Raw genomic sequence first — 14332 nt, 5'->3', positions numbered from 1 at the left:
AGAGCCTAGCTACTTTTTCAGGATAGATCTTTAGAAATGGAATTATTTACACCCATCATTTGGATTTTTCAAGGTCTTAATTTCTACGCTCAAATCGCCTCGTGCTTTAATCCATATGTTAAATCAGCTCAGCTGGTCTCCTCTTGTACTCTGCTACTGTTGGAATGCTGACTTTCCCGAGAACTTAGAGGTGTGAAAATCGGCGGAAGTCTTTTTAACATGTATTTTACGGCTATTTTTATTGTTAGCTCAGCTACTCCATATGTCTAATACTTACGGATTTAAATAACTTTAATGGCGCGTTAAGTAAAATGGTCTCTTATTTAGAATATTTTCCAGCTCCCTTAGAGAGACAGCTTGCCATTTCTTTATGACATGTGGGATGATGCAGCGTGTGTTCTAAGAGAAAGCCGGAGTGCCAACAGGAAGAGCTCACACCGATTGTAAAATGTAAGACTTTTCTGTTCAACTCTGTCAAATACATGTGCTCAGGAGTGGTCTCACGTGTGTCCTCCAACTGCGGTGTGGGAAACTGAGGACCTAGAAGAAGGTATGTGTGGCTTATTCTCCACTCTCCTTACGACTGCGCTTGGGAAACCAGCGCGGGTGTCAGACGAAGAGCCCCATGAGTCTCAAGATGATGGATAAGCTCCCGAGGCACCAATTTCTCCAGGACATGGGTTTCTCACATACACCCTCTATAAAATGATAAGTGGCCTACCACGACCCACTGGCTTCTCACACACACTGTCAAAAGGATGCTTCTCTCTAAGAGTATCGCTGCTTTTGTTTACTATTCTTTTATCTCCCCTACAGTTTTATTGGCATATAATTTACATATCATACAATTCAATCGTCCAATCGTATAAAGGAGATTTGTACAATTATTTCCACATCCATTTTATCTACTGCCCCCCCCCCATGGTTAAATCACCTTTATAATGAGTCGTGCAACCAGGATGAGTTCTAGGGCTTCCTCCCCCTAACCCCTCCCGCCTTCATTATTTACTCCTGAAATCCTCTGCCCCTCCCTATCGCCCACCCCTCACCCCTGCATTCCCTGTAACCCTTGTATCCATTATTCCCATTATGCATCCCACCTCCTGTGTTTCACAGCTGGAGACCCAACACAAAACAATTTAAAAACAGCTGCACAAAGGCTTACCATTACTATGGAGCCATTAACACCAGTGCTTGCTCACCTGCCATACCTTTCCTTTGAAGTTTCTCCTAAAGAACTCAGGCTATAGCAGATTCACACTTCGCCCAATCTATTGTGTATGTGCCTAATGTAGGCTTGCACACCTTGCTACTATTTAAACTTGCTGTTAAATGAACTTGCTCTCTCTCTTACTCTTCCACCTTTGGAGATGAGCCCCTGAGTTAGTTTATTGTGCTAACCTGGCTGATAAACACATGTGGGGCTAATTGAAGGGCGGAGAGAAAAATGGATTCATGAGCCTCGCCTTTCTAGTTCTCAGGTCTCTGGCTTTGTGATGGTCGCACCAGGGTGCAGCTGCCTTAGCCAGTTCCCTGCTTTAGCTGGCAAGGCTCACTTCCTGCAAGACATCCCTGAGGAGAAGCCGCATGGACCTACCCCAATGCAGCCCTGGGTGCTGGAGCACCCATGTGGAGACCCCTGCCAGCGCTGAGCTGCTTACACATTCACTGACTCGGCTTTCCTCCTGCAATTGGCATCATTGCAGCTGTTTTGTGAGATGGAGGAAGACTTTGTGGATTAGTGTCGGACATATGTGTTAATGTTGGATTTGTGGGCTTGGGCAGCACAGGGTTGGGATGTTTTCTTGATGTGTACTTATGATTTATATAAACTCTTACACATGAGTTTCTGTGGATTTGTTTCTCTAAAGTACCCAGACTAATACAGCCCCTGTACCCGTCTTTGCTGTCTCTTTATTTTCTTTAATTGCACATGCCGTTCCGAAGGACCCATTTGACTGTGGGGCTGGATCCCACACCGCTTCTCGTTGTTTTCTCCCATGGGTGCTAGCTTTGCATTTGCTCCATGTAACCAGTCATTTGCTTTATTACTTTAAAAAATCATTTTATCGGGGGCTCTTACAGCTCTTATAACAATCCATACATCAATTATATCAAGCACATTTGTACATATGTTACCATCATCCTTTTCAAAGCATTTTCTTTCTTCTTGAGCCCTTGATATCAGCTCCTCATTTTTCTCTCCCTTCCCTATCCTCCTACCTTTGTGAACCCTTGATAATTATAAATTATTTTCATATCTTACACTGTCCACTGTCTCCCCTCACCCGTGTTTCTGTTGTTCATCACCGTGTGTGTGAAGGGGTTAATATGCCAATCACTGCAATAGGTTCTCCCTTTCCCTCCCACCCTTCCCCCATCCTCGTGGTATCATTACTCCCATTATTGTTTCTGTGGGGTTCATCTTTCCTGGATTCTGTGTGTCATTAACTCTTATCTGTAGCAGTGTACATGCTCTGGTCTAGCCAGATTTATACGGGAGAACTAGGTCATACCAGTGGGGTTGAGGGGGGCATTAAAGAACTAGAGGAAAGTTGTGTGTTTCATGGTTGCTGTACCGCACCCTGGCTGGCTCGTCTCTTCCTTGTGACCCTCTGTGAGGGGATGTCCAATTCTCTACAGATGGGCCTGGGGTCTGCACTCCGTGCTTTGTTACATTCATTATTTATCTGTGCATATGTTCTACAAGACCTGCATCACTGTGTTGATACAATACTCTTTGGGGCCACACTATTTTGCCAGATAAGGTGTTGAGGACACTGGGAGCCTGTTAGAGTTGTTAGAAGAAGCCAGGCCCGGTGGTTTTAGGATTAAAAGAGGAAAGAAAACTTATGAGAGAAGGCAGCAGGCACTGAGCGGTACTTCCCAGGTGGAGCCTACAAGATGACAGCTGAGGAGGGCACCCAAAAGAAACCCAAACCAATTGTCATCATGTTGATCCTGACCCACGGCCACCCAGTGTATGCAGAGTAGAACTCTGTAGGGTCTTTTTGGCCTGACTTTTCAGAAGCAGATCTCCACAGCCTTCTTCCAAGATACTTCCAAAGAGAATCAAACCATCAACCTTTTTGTTAGCAGTTCAGTGTTTTACTGTTTGGTCACCCAAAGGCCAAAATCCATACCCATTGCCATAGGTCCATTCCACGTATGTGTAACCCTATAGGACAGAGAGGAACTTCCCCTGTAGGGTTTCTAGGAATATAACCTTGACAGACGCTGACTGCCACATCATTCTCTCAGAGTGGTTGGCAGGCTCGAACTGCCAACTTTCCGTTAGCAACCAAGAACTTAACCATGGCACCACCTGGGCTCCTTGATGGAGGCACCAGGACCTTTGAATTTCTCAGAAGACCTCACCATCAGGGTGAATTCCAAAGCCAAATTTAATACAGTAGAACCCTGGACCTTGATGCTAATCCATGCCAGAAGGAAGGTGGAGATGCGATGCAGTCATGTTCCGAATAAATTTTTCCCATAAGAAATAAGTGAAAATGGATTAATCCATTCTCGACCATCAAGTTTTTACCCTAATCTTGCCTTTGTATACAAAACATTACACAGAAATCTCAAAGTAAATAAGTTCAGAATGAAATAATGTAACTTAAATAAGAAACACACTATTTAAAAAGTTTTTAACAACTACAGTAGGGCCCATATCTTGAGATTGAGGAGGATCTGTATCTGTGGACACGGATGGGGAGAGAGTCATTGTTTGGAAGGGCATAAAATCAATTGGTAGCTGCTTTGCCATTGTTGTTTTTTTCCTTTCTTTGCCTTTTTTCACTAGGACCTGGCTGCCTTTCTCTTTAACAAACTAACAAACAAACAAAAACTGTCTAATGTGGTCTGCTGCTGGCATTTCCTTAACTGTTTTCTAAAAGGGTTTGCTAACTTATCACCAACTGTATCGATAACACGGTTAACCAGTTCCTTTTTTTTTTTTTTAACGTAGCCACTTTCAGGGCTCTTAATGATGTCAATTATCCTTAAGGCTCATAACATGGCTTTACTGCCATTGCCAGCTTTTCTCTAAATTTCTGCACAAACACATACAAGTTAGCAGAATCAATGGCTGGCTTTAACCAGTTCCTTATCATGATGATACTTAAAAAAAAAACCAACCTCTTTCTTAGGACATGTTTTTTAAAAAATCTAAAAACAGTACCAAAAGCCACAAAAACTAAGAAAATTATAGCAAAAACACTTGGAACATAGCTGCAAAAGGTTTAAACAATGCGTGTTAACAACGCCAACTGATGCCGAGTGACTGAAACACAAACTGCTTTTGTTTACAAAAATCACATGCGCCGGGTCGGATTCCAATGTTTTGTTTGAGCTCCGATGCAAAATTTTCTCAACATTTCGCATTGCTATCCGGTTATGTCGAGTCCTGATGCGGACGCGTCCCGGGGTTCTGCTGTATTTATAGCTGCCGGCTAAGCGCCGCGAGGAGCCCCAGTGGCTGAGTGGCTGTGTGTCAGGCTGCTGACTGCAAAGCCATCAGCAAGAGAAAGATGGGACTTTCGACTCCCATCGAGGTTCGTGGTCTTGAAACCCCATGAGGGCAGTTCTACCACGTCCTAGAGGGTTGCTATGGGTCAGAATAGACTTGATGCCGTGAGTTTGGTTTGGTTTGGAGTTAGACAAAGCACAGGGAGACTCAGAGCTAACTCAGGGTCCAAGTTGCTCAGTCGTTGGTTTCATCAGAAGCCCTGAGATCGTTCATGGTTATAGAAGAAGAATAGAGATAGAAAGAAGTGGGAAAACCAAGTCCCACAGTGAGAGATGACGGAAGAGCCAGAAATCCAGCCTCCCACAAAGCAGACCTGGCACAAGTCGCCCAAGCAAAAGCAAGGGGAGCAAGTGCTTTAAGCCAATGCCTTCAGGTAGCTGTACTTCTTCCTTCAATGCCTTCGGTTCTTGATCAGATAGGACTTCCTGAAGTCATCGACTATCAGCCCATTCTTTTTGGTAAAGTGATTCTGTGTATTCCTTTCAACTTATTCGAACTCTTCCTGGGTCTTGCAAAAAATTCAGGGCCAAAGAATACTTCAGTGTTGAAACTCAAGGCTTGAACATTTTCTTCAGTTCTTTCCATTTGAGAAATGCCAAGTGCATCCTTCCTGCTGGTTTTAAACTCTAGGTCTTTGCACATTTCAGTAAAATACTTCGTCTGCTTGAGAACCCCTTTGAAAACTTCGTTTTCTTTACTTCTTCGTTTCTTCTTTTCACTTCACGTTTCCTACGTTCAAGAGCAAATTTCAGAGTCTCTTTTGGTATCTATCTATTTTGGTCTCTTTCTTTCTTCCCTGTCTTTTTAGCAATCCTTTGCTGTCTTCTTGTGTGATGTCCTTGATGTTATTCCACAGCTCACCTGGTGTTCTGTCTTCAGTATTCCATGAGCCAAATCTACTCTTGAGAGGATCTCCAATTTCAGGTGGGATATGCTAAGCCCTTCCGGACTGTGACAATGGCAGGGGAGTAGGAGTGGTGCATGCCTGGCCTTGTCTGACTACACACAGGAGAAGGAAGGTCCAACTCCAGACCATCCCAAAGCCAGGTGCCACAAGGCAGAGGGCAGACACGCCTCCACTCTCCATCCTTCTCTGCCTACCCTGACCCCACAATTCCTCCCACAGCACTCTTCCTGTCTGCTGGGTTTGATTGTGGTGACCACACAGGACTCAGACAAATCTCACAACCATGGTCAGTTTTGCCCTCCATTACAAAGCTTTCTACTCCCGTAAAGATTTACAGTCTCAGAAACCCTTAAGGGCAGTCCGGCCCTGTCCTGCAGGGTTGTGATGAGTCAGGATCAGCTAGATGGCAGTGAGCAAAAGGTTTTAAAATGAACCATCCCAGAAATGGAAAAGAGGACCTAAAGAAAATATAGGAGCAGTGTGCATCCTTGGGGCTCAGAGTCCCTGCCCTGGGGACCTCCTGGATCTAGGAGACAGAGAGAGACTTGTAACACCAGAGACATTGAGAGACAGCAAGAAGCAGTGGCAGCAGGTAAGCAGCAGAAGCAGCAGGTGACAGGAGAAGGCATGGTGGGCTTCTGGCTTACAAAGAGAGGGAAGCACATTTGGGCAGGAGGATTTCTGACCTTTGACACTTATTGGCTGAGTCAAAGAGCTTTGTAACACTTGAAAAGCAGGGCAGAGGCTAGGCCTTCACAAAAGAACCTAAGGATCACGGGGCCAAGGGCCTGATCAGTCAAAAGCCAGAGAGAAGTAGGCCTGGGGTACAGTTGAGAAGAGTCTATCTTTACTGAAGAACTGTATCCTGAGTAATTTCTGATCCTGAACTGTAACCTGTTCCTTTTCCAACAAATCCCATAACCATGAGTGCTGTTTGTGGGCTCCTTGTGGCCTCTACAATTCTTCATGGAACCAAACAGAGAAGTCGTGTGTAGGGACAGCCAGTGTTAGTGTCCACATGGGAAGAAAGTTTGGAGAGAGGAGGTATGTACGAGCCCTGCTTCATAGGAAGCAGCCTTGAGCTGATGCTGATGATTCTCTCTCCCCCTCATGAAGTTGGGGAAGGCATGGTGCCCCTGCCACACCATTCTCACAGACCACCTCACCATCTTATATAATCGCTCACAACAGTCCCAATGCTTAACCGTAGGATGAATCCTTTATGGTTATGAGTCAAGTTGCTTTTGCAGACATCTCTGTGGGCACGGACCTATGTGTGTACATCAGTGAAGGACAATTTCGCAATTACTACAAAAGAAGCTAGCCTATTTGGTACTCACTCCAAGTCCAAGTCAGATAAGTTCTCCTGTCTTCCAGCAACTTATCTGGACCCTCAAAGGAACTGATAGTCAAGCACACAGGCCATTTTTAACAGATGGCCTTGACTGGGCTTCTTGAATGTTGAAAGGGAAAATGTCTGAGGCTAAATAACACAAGGAGGATTCAGAATCTTCCTGAAGACTACGCAGGCCTCAGCTAGTAGCATGTCTTGATTACTCCTTGGCGTCGGCCCTCTTGAAACACTGGGGGACAGTCTGCCTCTGGTTGTTTTGCTGAAATCCTAGGAGGTGGCAACTCAAAATCGAGAGGGTGCCAAGCTCAGGGTCAGGGCAGGTGATGTGGGAGCTTGTCCCTTTCTGCATCGGGATTGGGCAACTGGTGGCCAACGGATTTGGTAGATGAAGCAACTGGCTGAGTCTCAAGGCCCCAGATTCTGGTGGAGGCCGAGGCAGTGGGAGGATGGTACTGGCAAAAAGAAAGGGTAAGTGGGGTGGGGAGAGGCACCAGGAGGTAGGCAGGGCCATGGGAGCAGCCTCGCTTGATTAGGAGTCCAACCCTGGAGCTGCCGTTCCCTGCCTCTGTGACCTCGCTAGAGAATCTAACTGAGCTGCAGTTTTCTCATCTGTTCAATGTGGGCCATACACTCTCTGGGTCCAAAGAGCTTGTGCTACCCTCCTGCTGAAGGCTGTTCAAATTCCCCCAGTGGCAACTCGGGAAAACGGGCCTGGTGACCTACCTCTAGACCATCAAGATCATGGACAAAATCCTAAGCAGCACAGTTGTACTATGAGGTCACCATGGGGCAGAGTTGCTCCCCCGCAGCGGACTAGTAGACTGTGCCGAAGACTTAGTGACATTTGCCAGATGTTCAGAGTAGAGCGTGGTACAGGACAAGCTAACAATAAAGGAGACTGGACTAACCCTATAATCCACTGACATTGGGGACACCTAGAGGTACCACAAAATAGATCAGATTAACTCTTATTTCATCTCCATTGCCTGTTGAGCCAGTTCTAACTCATACCAACACTGTAAGACAGAGTCAACCTGCTGCCTAAGGTTTCTGAGTCTGTAAATCCCCACGGGAGCAGACGGCTTCATCTGTCAGAGGAAATACAGCCGTGGGCCGAAGGGGGAGGGCTCCTTAGCTTTGTCACCTTAGTTTTATAGAACCTTTTGAGCCTGGGCTCACGAATCAATAAAAGGAATATGAATCATTACAACGTCATTGTTGGAGTCTGATGAATACAATTCATGCGACTAAATCGTACATGTGGTCAGGGCAAATATTTTGATACAGGCACTTACTACAACAAAGAAGAAGAAGGAGGAGAAAAGATTGCTGGGACATTAAAGGAGGCAGTGCACGTCTCACCGGGCGTTAGGTAACATCTGTGGTTGTCATGCAGTTGGAGAGAAGAAATACAATGGGGCGAAAATATGCAAGGGATCCATCTATCTGATGCATGAAGACAATGGCAACAAAGAGAAGTCCGTTGGACATTTTTGGCAACAGGGGAGGCGGGAAGGAGAGACAGTGATCCGGTGGCAAAAGAACCAATCAGGTTTCCCGTTCCTTGTGCCCCGGGCCAATCCAAGGGCATCAGCCAGGCGAGTGTCGTGGATAAGGCACGGATCAAAGGGTGGGGCGGCCCAGCTACACAAAGCTGAGTCCCCACCAAAAGGAGTGCCCTGACACAGGGCTTAGGACTAGAGGTGCAGCAGGCAGGTCCCCCAAGAAGGGTTTTCAGTCTAGAAGTTTAATCTTCAGGGCCAGCTTCCGGGGAGCTCCAGCAAGGCTGCATACACAAATGGGGCCTGAACTTGGTCTAATACTTTTTTTCCTATCACCATTTTGAAATTCTGAATACCTTTTGGAATCGTGTTCGTTTTGCTCCGGGCCCCTGCAACGTGTATGCACCCAGGCCCGCCGTTCATGACTACCCGTAAGAGGAGCCGGGTGCTGTAAGTGTTCATGGGCCAGAAGAGAGTCCTTTCCAGCTGAAGGTGGGCAAGGAATGGGGGATGGGAGGGGCGCCGTGGATTTGACCCTGGGGATGGGCAGCATTCCGGGCGTGTCAGCGGGATCGCGGCAGGCTGGGTGGAGGGAATACATTGGCCAAGTCAAGAGGTAGGAAAGCTTGGATGGTGTTTAGGGAATGGGAAGAAATCTTTGAACCTTTGAGCGCTACGTTTAGGTTCCAGAGTAGGACCGTGCTCTGCTGGCCTTTTGAGGGCCATCTGTGTACTTTTCCACTCCGGAGCCGTGCAGGCAAGCCGGGAAACCAAGTCTAGCCGTAGCGCATGCGTGGGGTTCAGGGGCAATGGGAGGGGCGGCAGCTTGAAAAGTATCAAATAGAAATTCCTAATCGCTAAATATGACTTTTGAAATAAGACAGAAAAAAATACCCAATTAAAGGGTCAACTAATCGATCAAAGAGAAAATCCAATCACGAATCCCCCACTGGGTCTCTTAGGACAAAGCTCCGGGTGTGGATTTGCCTCCCAGGCAGGTTGTGGAGTCCGAATTCCCAGCAGCATCTAAAACAAACGGTGTGCAGTTATACTGACGATGGCATTGATGACAAGTAAAAGACACCCTTCCTCCACAAAGCTCAAAAGCTCTGTCTTCCCCTTCTCACTGCCTTCTAGATGATGCCGACCGGTAGCAACCCTGTAAGAGACCTGCCCCATGCGTAACTTTCTAAAAGTAACTATTTAGAAAAAGCCCCGTCTTTCTGCCAAGGAGCTGCTGGTGGTTTTGAACTGCTCACCTTGTGGTTTGCAGCCCAAAGCATAACCACTATGCCACCAGGGCTCCTGTCATCCACTCTATTACCCAGATATTTGAAGGTAAAATTTTATAATTTTCTATTAACAACATGGGCCGTAACTAGCGCACCAATGTATATTTTGTGTTCTTCCCATTTGCTTTGTATAAATATTACACTTTTCCACTTGCTCAGCAAGCTCTGACCTTTTTTTCCAATATCTTTTCCCATGGCTTCAGAAAGTTTGAGGTCATCTGCTAAGTTACATAGGATAGTGAGGTAGTAGTTGGTAGGTTCAGCTTGGTCCTGGTTCCCAGTTGTCTCCTAACCTGGGTGGCCATGTGCCTGGGCACTGCTGGGACCTGCCCCGAGGAGGCCATGTGTATGGGACAGAGGAGCCTTGAGGGGACAAGGCATCCTCCGGAAGCAGCAGAGTCTGGCAGGAAGCAAAGCCTTCTTTCCTGGTCAAAGGGAACAAAATAGTGTCTGTCACCCCGATGTGTCTCTTGGCCTGGCCTTTCTTTGAATCCTGTTTCAAGGAAGAGCTCAAAAAAAACAAAAACGGGGTGTTGCTGGCCAACCTCAGGAAGTTCAAGCGTACCTGCTTGGGTACCTCTCAGAAAGGCAAAGCGGCACCTCTCACATTCTACCTAGACCTGCCACCCTGCCACCCCGTCCTCTGGGGCCTCAGCGGGGCAGGCAAAGGCACTGTGCAGGGTCCAGGGCAAGGATCGGTCATGCCTTTGAGCTGCTGATGGTACGGAGCAGCGGTTTCTGGGGCAAGATCAAGCACTGCCCAGGATAGGCAGCAGTGCCCTGCAGAAGAGAGCCAGATTCTCAGCCTTGTCATTTGATCGCTATTAGAAAACAACGGTCACTCACTCTACATAGCGAAGATGCAGGATAGTTTGAGAAGTGAGCAGAGAGCATGGAACTTTAACCCACATTTATGAAGAGATACGCAATCCTTAAGGCGGAACGTTTCCACCAATAGAAACCACATGGACGCAGGAGTTTGTGGGCAGAAGGACTGTTGGCATTATCTCTTGGTGAAAAAATCCAAAACTGACAAACAGTTCAAAGTTAGTTTACTGTCTGATGTAACGAAATGCAGGTCCAAAGTCTCTGTATGCCCCCTGTTTATGAGCTCAAAGATAGGTTTATAGAAAAGCTATTAACCAGACAACCCATGGCCTGGGGCTGTGGGGTAACCTGGAGTGGCTGGTGGTGGGGCTTAGATACCCCCTAATCATCCTCTCTCTCTCCTCCCTTCTCCCACTCCTTTGCCCCTCTCTCATTGTACACACACACAAACTTCAAAGAGTTCATGGAAACTTTGAATGAATAGGTAATGGAATTTTTGCACAAACATTTTAAAGCCCTGTCATGGTAACGGAGGAGCCTGGTGGCATGGTGGTCATGCACTGGGCTGCCCACCAGAGCTCCACAGTTAGAAACTACCAGCTGCTCGGCGGGAGACAGATGAGGTCGTCTACTCCAGTCAAGAGTCACAGGGTCAGAAACTCACAGGGGCAGTTCTACCCTGTCCTACAGGGTCACCATGTGTCAGAATTTACTTAATGGCAGTGAGTGAGTGGGTAAATGCATTGGTCTGTTGATCCCAGGGTCAACTGTTCAAAGTCACCAGCCAGTCCTTGGGAGGGAGACTAAGTTTTCTACTACCTAAGGAGCTCCAGTGTCAAAAAGGCACAGGAGTAGTGATAGCCTGTGCTATAGGGTCACTGAGTTGGAATTGACTCGATGGCAGTGATGTGTGTGTGTGTGTGTGTGTGTGTGTGTGTGAGAGAGAGAGAGAGAGAGAGAGAGAGAGAGAGAGAGAGAGAGAGAGAGAGAGAGAGAGAGAGAGAGAGAGAGAGAGAGAGAGAGACACGTACTGGGTTGCCCGTTGGGCTGCTAGCCAAACAACCAGCAGGTCGAAACCACTGAGCCTCTCCACAGGAGAAAGATGAAGCTTTTGACTCCTGTAGAGACTGACCATCTCGGAAGCTACCCCAGGGTGGTTCTACTCTGTGAGTCGGAACTGATGGGATGGCAGTGAGTTTGGTTTGGTTTTGAAGACACAGATACCCTGACTGGTGTTGGTGGCCACGGAGTTGATTCTGGCTCCTGGTAAGCCTACCTATTGCAAGGTGAAATAGTGCTCCACAGCAAGTTCAAGACCATTGAAAACGTCAAGAGGCACAGCTTGACGCAGACACACATGGGGTTGCCCTGGGTGTGTGCCACCAGCAAGTTTTGGAGGGGGTAAGGTAGGGACGGGGTGCAGTGGGCAAGAGGGCGGGATCACATCCTTCCCCTCCAGCCATGGTACGCAGTGCTGTCTAGTAGAAATAGAGAGATTCTAAATCAACATACCCGGCAAATGCATCACCAGCCTTTGCCTCAGGAGGGTTTGTCGTCTCCACCTGCAAGCTCAGCCTCTGAGACAGACAGACGTCAGAAGCAGGTAGCTGGCAGCATTCTCCTCCAGGAGGCAGCTAAAGCTCTGCACATTTACATCAAACACACACTGTACTATTGAAAATTGTGTTTTACTCACTAATATGTGTTTTAGGAAGAGGCCTGCTTCAAGATTCACTAACTAAATTAATTGCCCAAAAGATACAAACAGAAATAGAAAGGTAGATTAAAAAATGCAGAGGATTTTTTCCAGTACAAAATCAGGGGGAAAAATCATTTTAAAAATATTTTTCCAGAGAACTTGAAGGCCATAACCATGCAAGTAACTTCTATTGTTTTTAAGTAAACTACTCATGAAAATAAATGAGAACACCATGGTTTACTTTTTAATCAGAGCCAGTGAATGCACAAATTCCCTTTATGAGATGCATACACAACCTGTTGCAGCACAATGCATTCCTCCCTGCTCTGCTAAATAAATGTCCAACGTGTCATGTTGCTCGCAATGCAGGCCAGTCTGCGAGTCCGCCAGGCCTGCACACGCTAGCCCTGTGGAAGCTGTGCTTTGGTCCTGCCCGTCTGCACTTCTCCTGTGGGTTCCTCCGTTGTGGGCACTCTCAGTCCTGCCCCTTTGGTCCCTCAACCCTTGCTCTGCATTTGTCCGTGGCAGGGATGAATAACAAGAGCTGCAGGGGCTTCTGTACACATGGTCCCTCCTGCTGGTTTGCCTGTGGCTGGGGAGTTTCTGAGACGTGGGACTTTCAGGGCTACCACTGAGGTGTCTCCGGCTAACCAGGATGACTCCGTCAGACACACCCCCCACCCAGCCACCCACACACACACTTTGGGTTATCTAAGGTTAACACTGGTCCACTAACCAATAGCAAGTTCAACTAGACGCAGCAAGTTATGACTCAGACATAGGTATACCCATTTTACCCAGAGAATCATCAAATACCTTGCTGAAAACTTTGTCTACAATATTTCCTTATCCTCCCAGTGTGGGGACTTAATTAAAAGAGGCAGAAGCTTTAATTACATGACTCTGGCTCCTCTCAGTGATTTCTACAACTACTATTGGGCTCTCAGGTGCTCTGGTGGCTCATGTCATGGGTTACACACTGGACTGTTAACTACAAGGTCAGCTGTGTGGATCCACCAGCCTTCCTCAGAAAAGGGGAGGCCGTATGCGCTAGTAAAGACTTACAGTCTCCGAAACCCTAAAGAGCCATTCTGCTCTATCACCTAGGATGGTTATGGGTCACAATCGACTGGATGGCCATGGTCTGATCTTATTATTACTTTTCAGGAATCCATCAATCAATCAATTTATTTGCTTGGCAAAATCAAACCCCGAGTCGAAATAGCCCAGGTACAATCTACCTTCTATCTTCTCTCCATGAAGATTACAAAGAAGACGGCAGATGCAGCCACTGTGAATCAAGTCCTTGCCTTTGCACCGCAATTACCATTCTTGTTATTCCATTTAAGAGCTCGGTTTTTAAGTGGCTAAAGCCCAGTTGCTTATTCTGCAACACTTATGGTTGTTAGCTGCAGCAGACTTGCCCTGAACTGGGAGTAACCTCACACACCAGCACCAGGGAACAAACCAGGTGCCGGCCTGCACCAGCCCCATAGCTGCAGACGGGGCTGCTGTGATCTACAGACTGATCCTTCGCTGATTTTCCAAAGTAGACCATTCGGCCTTTGTTCCGAGTCCACTTTAGCCTGGGCGCTCCGCTGAAACTTACCCAGCATAATGGCAACACACGGGCGGGCACCAGGGGAACTGCCCGCACAGCACCTTAGTGCCACCTAGAGCCAATCATCATGCACTACAGCGGGAAATCAATGGAAAATCAATGACCTTTCCACGCATCATACCATCACTGCTTATTGGCATCCCGTGGGCTATGATTCATGGTGTCGATGAGACATAATTGCTCCATGGATTTTCCAAGACTTTACAAAATCAAACAGCTACATTTTTCTCCCTTGGAGCTACTGGTGGGTTTGAACAGCTAATGTTGAGGTTAGTAACTCAATGACTAACTCCCAGCACTGCCACAACCCTTCGCCTTTTAGTCCTTTATCTTCATTTACTTGGACCGCACAGCCTCCATTCTAATCTCTTCCTATCACTGTACGCGTTAGCTCTGTGATGCTCCCCATGCACACTCAACTCCCCACCCTGCATTCTTTGTGAGCTAGTGGAAGGTCTAGCTTCTTCAACGGCCTCCTGGCTGAATTCCAACGGCTCTTAGAGTAAATATATAGTATTCTATTATATATTATACTATATATGTGTTAGTATAGGAAGACTAGAGAAACATATCCATAGACCTTCATATATGTATA

The 14332-nt window shown here is 46.9% G+C and overlaps 1 non-coding gene across 1 annotated transcript; it reads right to left on the bottom strand.

The window, feature by feature from the left end:
* Positions 1 to 3965: 3965 nt before the first annotated feature.
* Positions 3966 to 4100, bottom strand: LOC142455889 (small nucleolar RNA SNORA33). Its single transcript, XR_012786000.1, has one exon. It is a non-coding gene; the product is annotated as a small nucleolar RNA SNORA33 (small nucleolar RNA).
* Between the last annotated feature and the right edge of the window lie 10232 nt (positions 4101 to 14332).

Source organism: Tenrec ecaudatus, chromosome 8 (assembly GCF_050624435.1).
Source record: "Tenrec ecaudatus isolate mTenEca1 chromosome 8, mTenEca1.hap1, whole genome shotgun sequence".
Taxonomy (NCBI): domain Eukaryota; kingdom Metazoa; phylum Chordata; class Mammalia; order Afrosoricida; family Tenrecidae; genus Tenrec; species Tenrec ecaudatus.
This window is presented reverse-complemented; position numbering and strand designations above follow the sequence as displayed.